This window comes from Microtus pennsylvanicus, chromosome 17 (assembly GCF_037038515.1).
Source record: "Microtus pennsylvanicus isolate mMicPen1 chromosome 17, mMicPen1.hap1, whole genome shotgun sequence".
Taxonomy (NCBI): Eukaryota; Metazoa; Chordata; class Mammalia; order Rodentia; family Cricetidae; genus Microtus; species Microtus pennsylvanicus.
This window is the reverse complement of record NC_134595.1, coordinates 34,862,388-34,879,983: the sequence shown is the minus strand read 5'-3', so window position 1 is coordinate 34,879,983 and position 17,596 is coordinate 34,862,388. Positions and strand designations below refer to the sequence as shown.

Below are 17,596 nucleotides of genomic sequence, written 5' to 3'. Positions count from 1 at the left end.
CATGGAGGAGCTTCAAGTGTGGAAACATAATGACCCAGAGAGAATGCTGTGGATTATAGAGGGCTAATTACGCTAGGACCTCCTGTCCATGCTTTGCACCCAACACTGACCTCTGAAGAAAGCAATTGATATAAATGGATGGAAACCCTTCCATGTTGTATTAGATCTCACTTATGTTCAACTTTAGTATCTTCTTAATTATAAATCTCTGGGATCATGTGACACTTGCTTAGAACAAATGACAGCAGACTCTGAGACTGTGCCACCAAGGTTATCTTTGTTGTGGGATGGAGGCTCAGGGTGTTGCCTTGTCCTACTCATCCTCCGGTAGAGGTTTTATTATATAGATGATGTAATGCTAGCCTCTGAGTGTTTGAAGATGTAATGATGTGGGAAGGTCATTTGTCAATCTGTTATTTCATTGGTTAATCAATAAAGAAAACTGCTTGGCCTGATAGGTCAGAAAATTAGGTAGGTTGAGTAGACAGAACAGAATGCTGGGAAGAAAGGAAGTGAGCCAGACGCCATGCCTCTCCTCTCCAGGGCAGATGCAATGGAGCCAGCCATCAGGTCAGACATGCTGAATCTTTCCCGGTAAGCCACCACTTCGTGGTGCTACACAGATTATTAGAAATGGGTTAATCAAGATGTGAGAGTTAGCCAATAAGAGGCTGAAACTAATGGGCCAGGCAGTATTTAAATGAATACAATTTGTATGTTGTTATTTCAGGTGTAAAGCTAGCCGTGCGGGAGCTGAGCAGTATGAAAAACAGGCCTGCCCACTCGCCTCCTTACTACAATGTAGTAAGCCATTAGAGAGATATATGGAGGCATCTAAGGGAAGAGGGATAGGATATCTGTCTGCACAATGTGCAAGGCCCAGACACAGCTGTAAAAGTCTTACAATATTATGGTCTGGTAAGATGTATATGATACCTGACAGTGTTACTGACAAAAAAATTTTACAACAGACTGTGCTGATGAATATAAAGAAACTAGAGACAACCTGGGGACTCTTGGGATACTAGCAGATTTGCATATCCCATCTTGCCCAAGCCGCCCATCCTCTGTATAACTCAATAAAGAAGAATAAGTGTAATATAGGATCAGGTCAGAAATGCTCAAGAGACTTAGGAGCAGGACAAGATCCCTGTAGGACAGGGCTAAAGAGCTGTGTGTCCCATTAACCCAGTGTCCCTTCCTGTTGAAAGTCACCAGGAATTCAGAAGGCTAGAGCTGGGGCCAATGGCAAAAGCAGCCTGAGCAGATGGTTCCAATAAGGTTTTGGTCTTAGTAATGGGAAGGAAGAGGAGCTCATTACACAGCACCAGAACAGCAACTGTGAGAGGTACATGAAGCATTACAATTGGAGGAACCTGTAGGGCAAAAGGTCTGAGTCCACGTCTGAGTGAAAAAAAAAAAACAGCAAAACCTACAAATCCCTGAGCATGAAAACCCACCAATCCCTGAGCATGAAAACCCACCAATCCCTGAGCATAAAAACCCACCAACCCCTGAGCATGAAAACCCACCAATCCCTGAGCATGAAAACCCACCAATCCCTGAGCATGAAAACCCATCAATCCCTGAGCATGAAAACCCACCATCCCCTGAGCATAAAAACCCACCAATCCCTTAAGCATAAAAACTCACCAATCCCTGAGCATGAAAGCCCACCAATCACTGGGTTTGCCTTGAAATCTCACCACTCCCCACCCTGAGAATCTTCGTCCTGGAAAACACCTCTCCTCCCTTCCCCCAAAAAACTATATTATCCTGTTGCCTGCCAATTCCTGCTGCTTCTCTCCCAAGCTGAGGCAGGCACCCATCTTCTTGTGTCTCTCCCCATAAATCCCGTATGTGAGGTTTGTTGCGTTGTGTGACTTTGTGGTATTCCTTGACTCTCAACTGCCAAGATGCCTTTCCTTTCAGAACTGCAACACTTGCAGAAAAGCCTTCCCCTTAAGAGCTGTGTAGCCCTCAGAAGCCTTTCCTTCAGAGCTATAACACAGAATCTGTAACTGGTTCCATGCCAATGACTGTGAAAACAGTTTCTCCAATGAAGAGCTGGATTAAAGGCCAAACTACCTTCTTGTGTGACACAGAATCAAACTCTGCAAAGGTGACAAGTACTCTTGCAACAGTAAAACGTGGTGTCTACAAGCTCCAGGACCAAAAGCCTTCAGGCAGCCCTAGGATCAGTGTCCTTTAAAGCCATTGAACATCCCCCATTGACTGAACCAATAGCTAAAGAGTTAAAATACAAAAGGTACCCTATATGGGTGAGAAAAGAATGAACACCCTAATGCCAAGGATGGGCTACATCCCTGTGAGTTATTAGCCAGGGAAGCCTCTGGGGTCCCTGAAATCATATAGGCTACTGCTACTGCTATTGGCTGTATACCAGTACTAAACGGTAAGCCCCTGTTGTTGAAGACACCACATGTGCATACTTTCACAATAAGGCATGAGAAATTAAGCTGTGACCAAACTGGAAACTCCCACCTGGCTGGCTGGTTTTCACAATGCCACAAGGGGCCGTGAAGCCTGCTAGTGGAGACCTGTCACCAACACTTCTGCTTGTTGAAATGCCGGCTTTCCAGCAAGGTGTGTCTGACTGTGCAATAGTGGCTCAGTTACCATGGAGAAGCCCGTCAGCCTCCCAGTCAGATTTAAGGCTCACTCCACAAAAGAGGGTTCATGTCTGGTACTGGAAGCCAGGGCAGAAACCTGCAGCTGAGGAAGTCATAGGTCCCAATGAGGAAGCAATTACTATGGCCTTTCTTGATGGATGTAATGGATAACCAACAGCCTTCTGCTGTAGGATAGCCCCTCTGTAAGCTATAAATATGTTTTCTTTTATCATTGGTTAATAAAGAAGCTGATTTGGTCAGTAGCTGATTTGGGAAATCCAAGCAGAGATACAGGAGAAAGAAAGCCAAGTCAGAGAGATGCGAGCAGCTGCCAGGAAAATAAGATGTGAGGTGGCAAGCCATGAGCCTCACAGTAAAATACAGAATAACAGAAATGGGTTAAGTTGTAAGAGCGTGTTAATTAATAATAAGTCTGAGCTAATAGGCCAAACAGTTTGTAATTAATATTCAGCCCCTGAGTGGGTATTTTAAAAGCAGCTGCGGGATAAGAAACCTCCAGCTACAGCCTTCTAAATAGATGGCTGTTGTCAGCTTCAATTCATAACTACGGATGAAGCTGCAGGGAGCAAGTGAGTGTCACTGTGGCATGGTGGCCTGTTGCTTAGCCACAGATAGACATCCGTAGTCACCCCCTCCAATGCTCAGGGGTCATAGAAAGAAGGGAGTGGGAAGAGTGTAATAGAAGAGCTAAGGAAGGGGTGGAATGTTGTGTAATAGTTTCCTTGGAGATTGAAACAGTCTATCCTGCAGGGAAACTCCTTAAGCAAGAAGGTAAACAACTCAAAATAACTTCAGAAAATCCCTGAAACTCACCAGATTCACTCAGCCCCTCCCTACTAGTCGTCAATGAAAACTGAGTCCTGCTCAGAGGAAGTGAAGCTGAGCTGTGAAGAAGACTCTCAGAATATAAAGGCAGAAAAGGACTGATTGATGCTGTGACCAGACAGCTTCTTGGAAGAAACAGAAACGAGCTGAGCTGCCTGGAAAAGGTTTAGACCAACTGAGGCCCCAAGAAAGGACAGTCTCCAACATGTTGAGCGGCCTGCAGGTTCCCAGCTTTGTGAGCTGCTGGCTTTGTTGGGGTATGGTTTGGTGATACAGTTGTCTTTGAGGCATTTCTGCTCCTGCACCTTACCCCCCTGTTTCCATAAGTGACCCCAATAAAACTATTGGTTCACCAAGTTGGACTTTGGTGGTATCCATACACTTTGGTCGGTCATGGATTATTCTGTGATGGTGAACATTATGTTCAGAGGATAAATTTACAGTGCTAGGCTTGTAAAAGCAAAATTGTTTTTAGCTTGTATAAGGCATGAGGAAGTTGCTTCTACCTTGAATGTACTCTGTCAGCTGGCAGGGAATGGAAGACTTCCTGGGGTAATTGAGCTATTCTTTTTGTTTTGTCTTTGGAGACAGGGTTTCTCAGTATAGCCCTGACTTTCCTGGAACTCACTGTGTAGAGCAGGTTGGCCTTGAACTCAGATATCCTGCCCGAGTGCTGGGATTAAAGGCCTGTGCCATCACCACCTGGCTTGCTGAAAAATATTTCACTGCCTCAGCTATTCCTATAAGGTAATGGGTCACAAGATTAAACAGACTGACTGCTAAATTCCAATTCTGCATGAAATACTTGTTGGGTGACTGAAATACTTCCTGGGCATCTGTTACTAAATCAAGCCTTGCCCAGACCCAGTCAGGATATGAGTTGATTTGACTCCCCCAAATTACAACTTTAGGGTTTTTGCCTTTATGATCCTGGGACTAATAATAACCAGGGCCTTATTCTGATTCAATCCAGGCCAGTTTCTTTCTTTCTTTCTTTCTTTCTTTTTTTTCTTTTCTTTTTTTGAGAAAAGGTTTTATGAGAAAGGGTTTCTCTGTGTAACAGTCCTAGCTGTGCCAGAACTCAATCCTGTAGATCAGGCTGGCCTCAAACTCAGAGATCTGTCTGCCTCTGCCTCCTGAGCGCTGGGATTAAAGGCGTGCATGACCACCACCTGGCTCTGGTCAGTTTCTTTGTTTGTTTGTTTTTTGGTTTTGGTTTTGGGTTTTGGGTTTTTGGTTTTTTGGTTTTTGGTTTTGGGTTTTTGGTTTTTTGGTTTTGGGTTTTAGGTTTTTGGTTTTTTGGTTTTGGGTTTTGGGGGTTTTGGTTTTTGGTTTTTTGGTTTTGAGTTTTGGGTTTTTCATTTGCACTTCCACTTTATTTTACAGATTACATAAATCCCCTCTCATTTATGAGGTTTAAATGTCCAGAACAAAAGCCAAATGTTCTTTCACTGAGCTACACTTATCCCTTTAGAGATGATGAGCTCCAAACCAAATGTTTAAATAGAAGATGAAAGAAGAATACAGCACATTCCCCATGAGCTAGATTATTCTCTCAACAAATGGTTCCGGTCCATTCCAGCTTATCTATCACTGGTCCCTTGTCTTCCCTTTCCCTGTTTTATTCTCATTGTAATTCCACATCCTGTCACCCTGACCTTGGGCCTTACCAACTTATTCCTGAGTTACTACAACAGCCTCCTTGGAATTCTACTTCGTTCTCCTGGGGCAGCCTTTACCACGCCCCTGTAAAATCTTTCACAGGCTGTCACAAAATAAAACTTCATCTGCTGACTTCAAAATCATACATTGTGAGTTGTCTCTGTTGAACTTAATTGACCCGGTTCCCAACATTCAGCCTCTTTTCCAAAGAGTCACTGGCCAGTTTCTTAATTAGAAAAAAAAAACAAAAAACAAAAACCTGGCAGGTTCGAGACAGAGATATCTGTGGGAGCAAACTGACTGAAGCCAGTGACCTCCGTGGGAACAGGACCTCTACAGGAGTAGGCCCGCACCAACCACCTCTGCAGGACCAGACCTGAGGCAGCAACCTCCATGGGAACAGGCCCACCACAGCAACCTCCGTGGGAGCAGGCCTAAGCAAGCTACCTCTGTGGGATAAGGCCCAAGTAACCTCCAAGTTTGCAAAGCAACCTCCAGGAATATCGAGCAACCTCTGAGAATGCCAAGTGACCACCAGGGTGACTGGAACCATGGCCAGACTCCACCATGAGGAGTAACCATCTGAGTCTTGGATCCACTGGTACTTGGCTGAGTAATCACCAGAGACAAGGCCCCAGCTACACCAATCAGAGGAAAAGATGGTTAGACAAGGTAAAAACATACTCAACACCACAAAGAGCAACACGACATCAAGGAAAACCAGTGGCTCTAAAACAGCAAAAATTGAACACCCCAATAAAGATGAAGCAGAAGAAAATGACCTAAAAAATAACTTTAGGAGAATGTTTGAGGCCCTTAAAGAGGAAATGAAAAATTCTCTCAAAGAAATGGAGAAAAAGGGGCTGGCTCAGAGGGTAAGAGCACTGGCTGCTCTTCCAGAGGTCCCGAGTTCAATTCCCAGCAACCACATGGTGGCTCACAACCATCTGTAATGAGACCTGGTGCCTTCCTTGCCAGCAGTACATTGTATGCTTAATAAATAAATAAATCTTTTTTTTAAAAAAAAAAAAGAGCAGCAAGGACTTTAAAAAAAAAAGAAAGAAAGAAATGGAGAAAAAAGCCGGGCGGTGGTGGCGCACACCTTTAATCCCAGCACTCGGGAGGCAGAGGCAGGTGGATCTCTGTGAATTAGAGGCCAGCCTGGTCTACAAGAGCTAGTTCCAGGAGATGAACCAAAAAGCTACAGAGAAACCCTATCTCGAAAAATCCAAAAAAAAAAAAGAAAGAAAGAAAGAAAGAAAGAAAGAAAGAAAGAAAGAAAGAAGAAATGGAGAAAAAGACGAACAAAAAAAATTGGAAGAAATTAACAGATTCCTTAAAGAAAACCAAGAAAAAGCAATCAAACAAGTTAAACGATTAAAGACTTGAAAACCAAACTAGAGACAATGAAGAAAATAAAAACCGAAGGAATTCTGAAAACAGAAAATATGAGAAAATGATGAGGAACCACAAATGCAAGCATAAACAGCGGAATACAGGAGACGGAAAAAAGAATCTCAAGTATTGAAGATACGATAGAGGAAATAGACTCATCAGTCAAAGAAAATGTTAAATCTAACAAAAGCTTAACATAAAATATCCAGGAAATATGGGACACCATGAAAAGACCAAACCTAAGAATAATAAGGATAGAAGAAGGAGAAGAAATTCAACTCAAAAACACCGAAAATATATTCATATAAGAAAATCATAGAAGAAAACTTTCTCAACCTAAATAAAGAAATACATATGAAGATACATGAAGCTTACAGAACACCAAATAGACTGAACAAAAAAAGGTCTTCTCACCACATAATAATCCCTATCTGATGATGTGTTGTAGTCCCCAGGAAATGTTTTGTCACACAAAAGCCTCACTCCAGGATCAAGAATCACAAATAATGGCTGCTGAGGGAGGTTGACCCAATCTTCTCCAGGGACTAGCCTCCTGGTAGGTCATCTGATCCCAAGTGGTCAGCGCTAAACACATAGACACGGGAGCAACACTGAGTGGACTCAGCAGGCCGTGTGTGTGTGTGTGTGTGTGTACATACATATACATACCTACATACATGTAAAGGGTTCTATAGACTGGAGCATGGCAAACATGGTTCTGGCAGGCCCTGCCCTTCCCCCTTCATTCCTGAAGCTAGCCACCAAGATCCTTGCTTGACTACTTCTCCTCCTGAGGCTGACCACCAAGGTCTAGCTATCAAAGTATTAAACTCCAGCAATCAAAAGTTCCCTTCGGCTACCCTAATTTACATGGCCCAATCAAAATAAATCAATCTATCATACCACAGGGTTTTCTATTTTCCCTTTAGAAACCATTTGCCTATGGACCACAACTATCTCCTCCTCTATCCAGAGGCAGTCCTTTGTCCCTCCGGGGCAAATATCCCTTCCCATATCCCTTGCCCTTTTTCTCCCCTCTCCTTTGTCTCTTATTCCTTGCCCTTTGTCCCTCTGGGACAAATCTCCTTTGTGCTGAAAGCTTAGTCTTGTGTCCTGTTCCAGTTTTGGTCCTTTTAAGGTAGGTAGATAGACAGACAGACAGACACAAATGATAGATATATTCAGATATATGTGTAACAATAATAATGAAAGAGGAAGAGGCCAATACTTTGCAAGGGAGTAAGAGGAACAGGAGAGAGGGAAGAATAGAAATGATGTAGATACTTATGTAAGAAGCTCAATAACACTAAAAAATTACATTTAGTCAGAACCTCCCTGTTATGTACCTGTGTCTGCAAATGTTTCTCTGGGCTTTGGCTTCCTTCTCTCCAATCCATCTGTTACTCCCTATACCAGAACCCCACTGCCTTAATAACTGTAGGTTTGAAGTATGTTTCAAACACTGGGGGCGGGGGAGTATGAGCTGTCCATCTTTATTCTTCTCCAGGATTGTTCTGCCCCATCAGACACCCCTACGGTCCCATAAGACTCTGAGGGTCAGGGCTCCCATTTGTGTAGCGGATTAGAAGCTAAAAGGTAGGGTGAGAGGGGTGTTGGCATTTCTATAGCGGTGGTGTTGAATCTGTAATCATTCGGGTAGTGTCGACAGAGTGAGCATAGCGGGAGAAACGCCAACAGTGGCCCAGTCAGAGCAAAGACTTGGCAGACATCCGACAAAAATCAAAAAAGCCCAGCATTCTATTCTGTGAGGTTATAGGGTCTACAAAGAAACAGTGCCCCCAAAATAATACTGGGTGTTGGCAAAGCAAGATTTCCGGGGTCCCCGCCCTCCTCCCTTGATTAGGCCACAACTGGGCGTGGGGGTGAGGTGAGAAGCCAGAAGTTGAGTGCACTTGAAACTTAACAGTTTAACAGAAAATGAAACAAGGAATTAAATTTGGGCAAAGCGAAAGTGCCCTTAGCTCTTAAAAGAAAGAATTACTGGAGTCTTTTCCTGAACCCCAAAGGACAGCCGCTGTTACGAGCAGCACCTTGAGTGTTCCCCCACCCCCCATCCCGCCTGGTGTCACCTTCGCCGCAGGGGGAGGAGCAAAGCGGGGCACTAACTGGAAATCAGCAGCGGTCCCCCTGGGAGCAGATCCTCCCCTCCGGTACTACCCCCTCCCTCCCTGGTGGCGCTGACCTCAGGCGGGGTAGCTCATAAGAAAAGACCTGGTTGGCAAACGGCTCCTGCCCTGACCTCCTTGCAGGGGGCAGGACGTGGCGGCCCAGAGTGTACCACTTCGTAATCCTTTAAGATGAACTACGAGAAAAAGATCTTTCAAGAGAATTCCCTACCACCAATGTTTCCCTGGGAGTTTCATCAGGGAAGAATGATAGACTCAGCCTAAGAGAGGAAGCTCGAAGTCAGCTCACCCTCAGAGGAACTCTGTCTCAAACCACCATCCCTTCTATCCGCCCGTTTGTTCATTTTCCCCCAAAGCACCTCGCAGGCAGTCTAACAGCCCCTCCCCTCTCCTCCAATAGGTATCAAGGCCAGCACCCTATCCTCACATTAACCTGTCTGCTGTCTGACTATTTCATAGACTCAGTTAAAAAGTCCTCAGCCTCACTTCCCCTACGCTCTCCCTCCATCCTTTGCCGCCCCAGCAGCCTCCCAGCTCCTCCCCAGTTAGCCACCTTGGGTCTCGGGAATCCTCAGGGAACGCGGCAGCCTTCCTCCTGGCGAGAGTCATGGCAAGTACAGAGAACAGAACTTAGAAAGAAAGCTAGGACCTCCGGCTGGGTGGGGTTTAGTAGGAGAGCGAGGGGAAAACGTTTGTGAAATTTGCATTTGACCCACCTCTTCTTTCTCTGAAGAACTTGGGTACCCCATTTCCCTCTCACGCGTTTCTGCAAGTCTATACTGCCCTCTCGTGGCATTACTTTATTACTGCAAGTCTCCTATCGGATCATAAACATTTTTAGCTTTCTGATTTGGGGAGCTTTGGCGATATTTGCTTTATATATGAGATAGATATCTTGAAGAAGGGACACGTAGTCGTTATTTTTTTGTTGCTGTGATTAAATACCATGAGCAAGGCAACTTATTAAAGAGTTTATTTGGGCTTTTATCTATCGTGACAGGGATTCATAGCAATCAGAGGCAGTCATGATACCAGAACAACAGAGTTCATATCTCTAACTGCAAGCAGGAAACAGAAAGAAGGGACTGGAAGTGGTATGTGGTTTTGAAACCTTCAGGGATGTACTTCCTCCTCAAGGTAGGCCATATCTAGTGCCCCACCCCCCAACCCTCACCCCCACCCCCACCCCTCCCACCCCATCCCTACCCCACCCCACCCCCGCCAATAACACCTCTAAACTGGAGACCACACACTCAAACATGTGAGCCCATGGGGGAGGGATAGGAGCATTCTTATTCAAATCACAGCACCCAGAAATGTCAGACTGCATGGAGATGCCCCAAAACATCCCCCCAGGAAATGATCCCGCATTCGGCCATCCATATGGCCCCATCCAGAAAGTACTAAAATAAAATAATGGGCCAAAAAAAAAAAAGTCTTTCATAAACTTAACCTGCCCTCTCTTGACCCCTTCAGTCCTGCAGAGACTAATAAGAAACAGGTGGGCCCGGCGGTGGTGGAGGGCGCCTTTAATCCCTGCACTCGGGAGGCAGAGGCAGGCGGATCTCTGTGAGTTCGAGGCCAGCCTGGTCTACAAGAGCTAGTTCCAGGACAGGAACCAAAAAACTACGGAGAGACCTTGTCTCAAAAATCAAAAAAAGAAAAAAGAAACAGGTGATGCAAAAGAGGAGGCACTGAGCAAGAAGGAAAAACAGCCAGTCCGCATCCTTTGTGGCCCATGCAGTTATTAAAAGGAGTCTCTTCTTATCACTAAAGGAATCTGGGGAAACTAGGGTGTTGCCAGGGATTTTAACCAGGTCTAGCCATGTTATGGTGACCTGCAGGTGGCACCCCTGCACGGAAGTGCTGAGCTATGCTTTGCCTACAACTCTACTTGGAGGGTTCTATCTGGCCAGACAGATGCCGAATCCTGAGGCAAGCCAAGCTGTGTGCTGGAGTTTTCAAGTAGCCAGAAGCATGCCTCAACCCGCGAGGAGCAGGAAGTTCCTAGGTGAGCACCATTGTTCCTTGGTTCCCAGCACCGACATGATGGCTCATGAGCATCTATAACTACAATTGGGGGTGAGGGGTGGGGGAATGGAGAGGTGGGGGTAGAGGGATTTTCTGATGCTTCTGGCTTCTTTGGGCAGTGCACACACATGGTGCACATGCGTACATGCAGGCCAAACAGTCATAAAATAAAAATAAATAAATCTTATTGAAGTTATGTTGTGTATTTGTGGTGTGAGTGTAGGTGTGCATGAGCCACAACACCCTGGTGTGTGGCGCTCAGTGAACACCTTTCAGGGGTCAGTTCTCACCTTCCGCTTTGCTGAAGCAGTCTTATTTCTGCACGCATCAAGATTCTACAAGCTAGTTAGCTGGTTGCCCGTCTCTGTTTCCCATCTTGCGTAGGAATGCTGGGATTACAGACGCAGGTCTCTGCACCAGCTTTGTGTGTGTGTTCTGGGAGCCAAACTCAGGTTACCAGGCAAATGCTTCTATCTACTGAGCCATGTCCCTGGCTGCTTCCCAAACTTTTGCAATCAGATTCATATATGGATGTCTGTTTCTTGAGGCCCTCAAAACCAAGACACCAGGGAGTGGAGCGGTGGCTTAGCAGGAAGGAGCACTTGTAGCTCTGGCAAAGGGCCTGGGTTCAGTTCCCAGCACCCACACGATGGATCAGTAACTCCAAATGCAGAGACCACAACCCCCTTTCAGCCTCCAGGAACATGAAGCACACCAACATGCACACAGGGGTATTAGACACATACATATAGGCAAACACTAATACATTCCAAAGAAAAAGGAATAAATCTTTAAAGAAAAAAATCCAAGGCACCCAGAAAAGGCAGGATGGCTGTGAAGCTTTGAGTCAGAGGCAGTGTTGGGCTAAGCAGGGAGGTCTTGCTGCTTGTCCAGGCACTACTAAATCAATAGCTGGATTCTGGTTTTATTCATAACTGAGTTTCCTGCCTGACGTCTGGGGGTGGAAGGCAGTGGGGGTTTCACCACATCTTGAAACAGAAGAATGATTTTCATCACATATCTCTTCTGGCTTCCTGCCTCCGAAATGCTCCATTTCCTCCCACGATGCCCCAGGAACCTGAGTCGTATATGAGGGCAGAGCTCACACAGTGCAATGGTCATGAAGTTGGGGCTGGTGACTGGCCTAATTTCCCACAGCCCAGCCATTTTATTTGTTTTAATTAAAGTGTAGCTCCCCAGCCTGGTGAGATGGCTCAGTGGGAAAAGGTGCTTGCTACACAAGCATAGAGAACTGGGTTCAATTCCCAGAACTTACATAAATTGGGAGGAAAGAACTATCTCCACAGGCTGTCCTCCAATGGCCATAGAGGTATCCCCACATCAAAAACACACATACAGAGTAATAAATGATAAATATTTTAAAATGAGGTATAGCCTGAGGTTAGATTTCAGTCATTTGCCTTTACAGTTCTGGTACTATTTTATAATGATATGGAAGTGGGATCTAATAAAGACATTGTAACATAGCTTTAAGTAGGAAAGAGAAGTACTCAGAAGAAAGAAACACACCCAAGAGCATAGGTGTGGGTGTCTTAAAGACAAGTCACCTTTTTGGAGGTTTTAATATTTTCATTGTGTAGTATAATTGATTAACTTTAATTTAAAAATTATACGTCATACAATCAAACAACTACCACTACAATCAAGACGGACAGATTAGGAAGAAGAAAGAAAGAAAGAAAGAAAGAAAGAAAGAAAGAAAGAAAGAAAGAAAGAAAGAAAGAAAGAAAGAAAGAAAGAAAGATAGATATAGATAGATAGATAGATAGATAGATGATAGATAGATAGATAGATAGATAGATAGATAGATAGATAGATAGACAGATAGATAGACAGATAGATAGACAGATAGACAGAGCGATACTGTTTTGTTTTGTTTTGTTTTGTTTTGTTTTGTTTTGTTTTGTTTTGTTTTGTTTTGTTTTGTTTTTGAGACAGGCTCTCTCTGTATAGCCCTGCTGTCCTAGAACTAGCTCTGTAGACCAGACTGGTCTTGGACTTGGAGATCTAGCCTGCCTCTGCCTCCCAAGTGTTAGGATTAAAAATGTGCCCTATCACTACCCAGTAAGATTTGATTCTTTTTTTTTTAAATGTGCATTGGTGTTTTGCCTGCATGCGTGTCTATATGAGGGTGTTGGGTACCCTGGGACTGGAATTATAGACAGTTGTGAGCTGCCAGGTGGGTGTTGGGAATTGAGCCTGGGTCCTCAGGAAAAAATAGCCAGTGCTCTTAACTGCTAAGCCATCTCTCCAGCCCCAAGATTTGATTCTTATTAAATATAGATAAAGTTACTCAAAACATGACCCCTTGGCATGTTGAGAACTTTCAGCTGAAGGAAATTGAGAAAACCCTAGAAGCATCATCTCTTATCTACTCCAACCTTCCTCTTCTGAAACATGGCTGTAGATAAAGCCTCCTCTGTGTGTCCCTGAAAATGTAAGTCATGATACCCTCGTGTGACAGGTGACCTGTCTAGTACCGGGAAGTCAAAAGAATCTGCACCAACAGGCCCTGCTAAACCCACTACCTCCGGTGTCTCTTACATCATTGGTCACATCATTGGTTCCACCTCCTCTCTGCCCATCATGTCTAAGGATAAAGGTCCAGTTTTCCCTGCATCTGTGCATCTTCATTTCTGAAGGCTCCCGCCTCACCTAAAATCTTAGCTAATAAGTAGTGTACGCTTTTCCTTTAGTAAGCTGTCCTTAGCTGTGGGAGGATTGGTAGTGAACCTTGCCATGGGCAAAGAAAAGAAATCTTTTGGGGCAGGGCAAGATGGTCCAGGGGGTGACCCCCGAGAGTCAGGTAAAGGTGGAGGAGCAAACCAGCTCCACAAAGTTGTCCTCTGACTGCTACACCCACGCCATGGCAAGGGTATTCCCTCCCACGCACAGTGCACAGACTTAATAATAATAACTTTTAAATAAATCTTTTCTTCCTTACAATGCCACTGTTTTGACCTTAGTATTTAGGTCTAGTGCCGAGGGGCTGCCTAACTACTTCTAGAAATGCCTCCTGTGTTCATAGAACACGTAAGCAAACAACTCTATGTTCAAGGGCAATCTACTGAAGTCATGTTTGAATGATGAAAAAACTGGATAGGAGGGAATCTGATTCCAAATATCACCAGGAAGCTCATTAACTAAGTAATTGTTCAAAGACAAAATGTAACTTACAACTGAGAAAACAATGAGGCTCTGATAGTAAAAGAAATTTAATATATGTCAAAGGGCAATTGCCAAACGGTATCTATAATGTTACCAAACTTGAAGCCATAGCCTGTACTCCAACTACAACCACCCATCCTTGAGGATTCAATAAAACAGTCAAGTTAATATTGAAGAGCAGAAGAGGAGGGTTTATTCCAGGTGGCCACATTGGGAGGAGGGACAGAGAGCTCCCAGGATGCTCCCTCAAGTCCATCTTCAGGTTCCTGAAGTAAGATTAGAACTTAGAGAGCTAGGGAAATATGGGCAGCTAAGCAGTCCCCATCAGAATGTCCTGTCCACCGCTGAACCGTCATTTTCTGGACTTCACTCTCATCCTGAAAGGTGTTCAGACAAGCTGTAAGTCTTTTCTGGGAGTCAAGTTCCCTGTTCTGACTGCTGTTTTGCCTTCCCCCAGCATGAAATTCATGGGGGGAGAAATCACCATTTCCTGAGGTCAATTTTTTCAATAATCTGATAGACGGAGAAACATTAGCCTGTCTTTTAGAACATCTTCATTTCTACCAGGTCAGTTACAGTAGTGGAGCTAGTGATGATGAAAGTATTTGTGTTAAAAAGTAAAAGTCAGAGAAATATACACCAAACTATTAATAACAGTCAAGTGCTTTGTGGGGGTGGATTATGGTGCACTTCCACCTCCCAAGAATTTACTTCTATAATATAATTTTTATTATAATTTTTAGCATCTAAAATATAAAATAATTGTCTTTTTAGGGAAGGGTCTTGAAAGCTGGGAACAGTGCAACAGATGTGTGTGACTGCCTTGCAGACAGATGTCTTGCATTTATAAGGGTGTTTAAGAATTCAGACTCATCTCCTTGTTCACTGACCCAGAGCTCAGCAGACTGAATGTCTGACATGGGAAAATTCTCGAGGACAAAGGAGTTTATTCAAGCAGAACTGACAGCCATGAGCTGTCTCATAATCAGCAAACCCTTGCCTTCCTGCCTGTGCTGGGGGTAGGGAAGTCAAGGGGAGCCAATCAGGGGCCAGAAAAAGACCCTCTTCCTTTCTAGGTTGTGCCTGTGGTCTTGGCTTGTCGGGTCACTGCAGCAGTGGCTGAGACAGAAGGCAACTGGGAAGAACTTGCTAGAAGGAAGCCTGTGTGAGTCAGAAGCCCTCAAACCTGGTACATAGTTAACAGGGGAATGCAGAAGGAGAGGGGAATCTTGGAGAGTAACCAGGAACTTTGCCTTAGAGATCAGCATAAAACCTACCTTCCAGACAGGTGTGGTGATGCATGTTGGGTGTCCCGGCACTCAGGGAATAGAAGAAAGAATTTGAGGCTAGCCTGGCCTACATAGCAAGATTCTGCCTCAGAAATGAAAGGAAGAGAAGGAAGGGCCTTTGCTAGAACAGTATGTTACCTTAACTTCTGGACCTAATGTTAGTGGTGAAAATCGAACTCAGGTCCTCTGTAAGAGCAGTGTGGGTCTTGTTTGTTCGGTTCTTTGGCTTTTTGTTGTTGTTTTTCACTGTTGTTGTTGAAAACAGGGCTCACTAGGTAGCTCCGGCTGTCCTGGAACTCACTATGTAGACCAGGCTGGCTTTGAACTCACAGAGATCCACCTGCCTCGCCTCCTGAGTGCTGGGATGAAAGGCGTGTGCCATCTTGCTCCACTATTGAATGTACTTTAAACTTCTGAGTCATCACTCGAGCCCTGTGATGTTTTTAAACTTGGAGTCATCTAAGCAAAGAAGCTAAGTAAGGAATTGCCAAGATCGAGTTGGCCTTTGGGAGTGTCTACTGGGCATTGCCTTGATTGTAAGTAGATGCAGAAAGCCCCAACTCCTTGTGGGCTGTACTATTCTCTAAGCAGGAGGTCCTAACTCCATACTACAGAAGACAGCTAGGTCAGCAGCAAGGAGGCAAGCAAGGAGGCATGCCTCCATTTTTCCTCTGTTCTTGATTGTGGATTTACGATCCTGCCTTGATGTCTCTACAATAATGGACAGTAACCTGGAATTGTAGGTCAAATAAATCTTTTCTTCCCTAAATCGCTTGTATGTTTGTTGGCTTGTTTACTTGAGACAGGGTTTCACTACATAGCCCTAGCTGCCCTGGAACTCTCTCTAAACTGGACTCACAGAAATCCTCCTGCCTCTGCCTCCTGAGTGCCAGGATTAAAGCCTTTGGCACCCTGTCCAGACTAGTTTTTTTTTTTTGTTGTAGTTGTTGTTGCTGTTGTTTTGTCTGTTAAGTTGTCCCAGGTTGAAATATTTTGTCACAGCAACAGAAGTGAACCTGTAACAGGTCACACCCTGTGGATGGAAGTCATAGAACTTCTTAGGGTGTATGTCCTTTAGTGGCTGGCCGTAAAAGCCTCAGCTGGTGAGTACCCCTAGATACGCCTCTCTGGCACTCGGATTATGTCAAATGGAAGGCGTGTGCGAACGTACCTGCTGCAGTGTAGCTTCCTTCCTCATTGGCTGGAGGAAAAGGACTCATAAAAAAGACTGAAGGTCAATGTGTCACCTAGAACAGACGTTGGCACAGCCCATCACTATTCTTCTGGGCCACCACCTGAAACTTTATCTGCTTAGCAAGACAACCTTTGTCCGGTGTGCAGTTCTTCCTCTGATTCGCCCATAATCTATCACCACCTCCTTCAAAGCCTTAGATTCCCGTTTCTTTCTGGAAAGCAGAATACTACACGCACATCAATCTTCCGTCCCTTTAGTCTTCTATTTTATATGACTGGAGTGCATATGCACAAAATTAAAATCTTCTTTCTCTTGTTTGGTTTGTCTACAGTTGCTTTGTTCCAGAGACCTAAACTATCAAATGTACAAAGAGTAGGAAAACTTAAAAGCCCCCAGAACATGGTAGAATCCCCTTCCTTTCTATGACTGATATGCCCTGTTTTATTTAGCCATTCACTTGTTGATGGACACAGATTGCATCCAGGTTTTATGTCTAATGAAGAGTATTGCTGGGAGCGTAGGACTATAAACAACTCTTTGAACCTCTACGGGCGATTTTGAGAGCACAAACCCTGAAGTCACTCTGGGATTTCCTGGAATAGGCCAGATCACCTCTAAAACACAATGTGTCACAGCGATCCCAGGCTTGCAAGCTGTTGTCTACTTGTCCAGGTAGGTTCCTGTCTAATCGTTAGCTCATTTGACTCATAGCCTGCAGGGCAGCGGGGCAATTGCCGCATGTATTGACAGGACACCGAGGAAAGCTCTCACTGGGAACAGGTCTTCTATCTTCTACCCTTAAGATATCTCTGTCTCTCTGTCTCTCTCTGTCTCTCTGTCTCTCTCTATCTCTCTCTCTCTCTCTCTCATACACACACACACACACACACACACATGCACACTGGAGTATGGAAGGGACCTACATCATCCATTTCTTAGAATCGTCTCAGTTAGGCCTTCTGTTTGATCCTATGTTGTATCAGGGCTTGCGTTTGTGTTAGAGCCTATGGCTGTGGCAGGAGACAAGATGTTTTCCTGTCCGTACACTCATCACACAGGCTTGCCCACCAGCTTCCTCCTTCCAACCAGCTGGGTGGGCCCGGCTCTAGATTCTAAGAATAACCTTTAATCTCATTAAATTCCATCAGAAAAATTACTTACGCTTTTGCCAGGAATGTTGATCTGCATCCCCACCCCTGGAGGAGTTTA

General features: G+C 44.6%; 1 pseudogene; it reads right to left on the bottom strand.

Moving 5' to 3' along the window:
- The window catches only part of LOC142837080 (uncharacterized), a 29,162-nt pseudogene extending 19,815 nt beyond the window's left edge, over positions 1–9,347 (bottom strand).
- Positions 9,348–17,596: the final 8,249 nt, after the last annotated feature.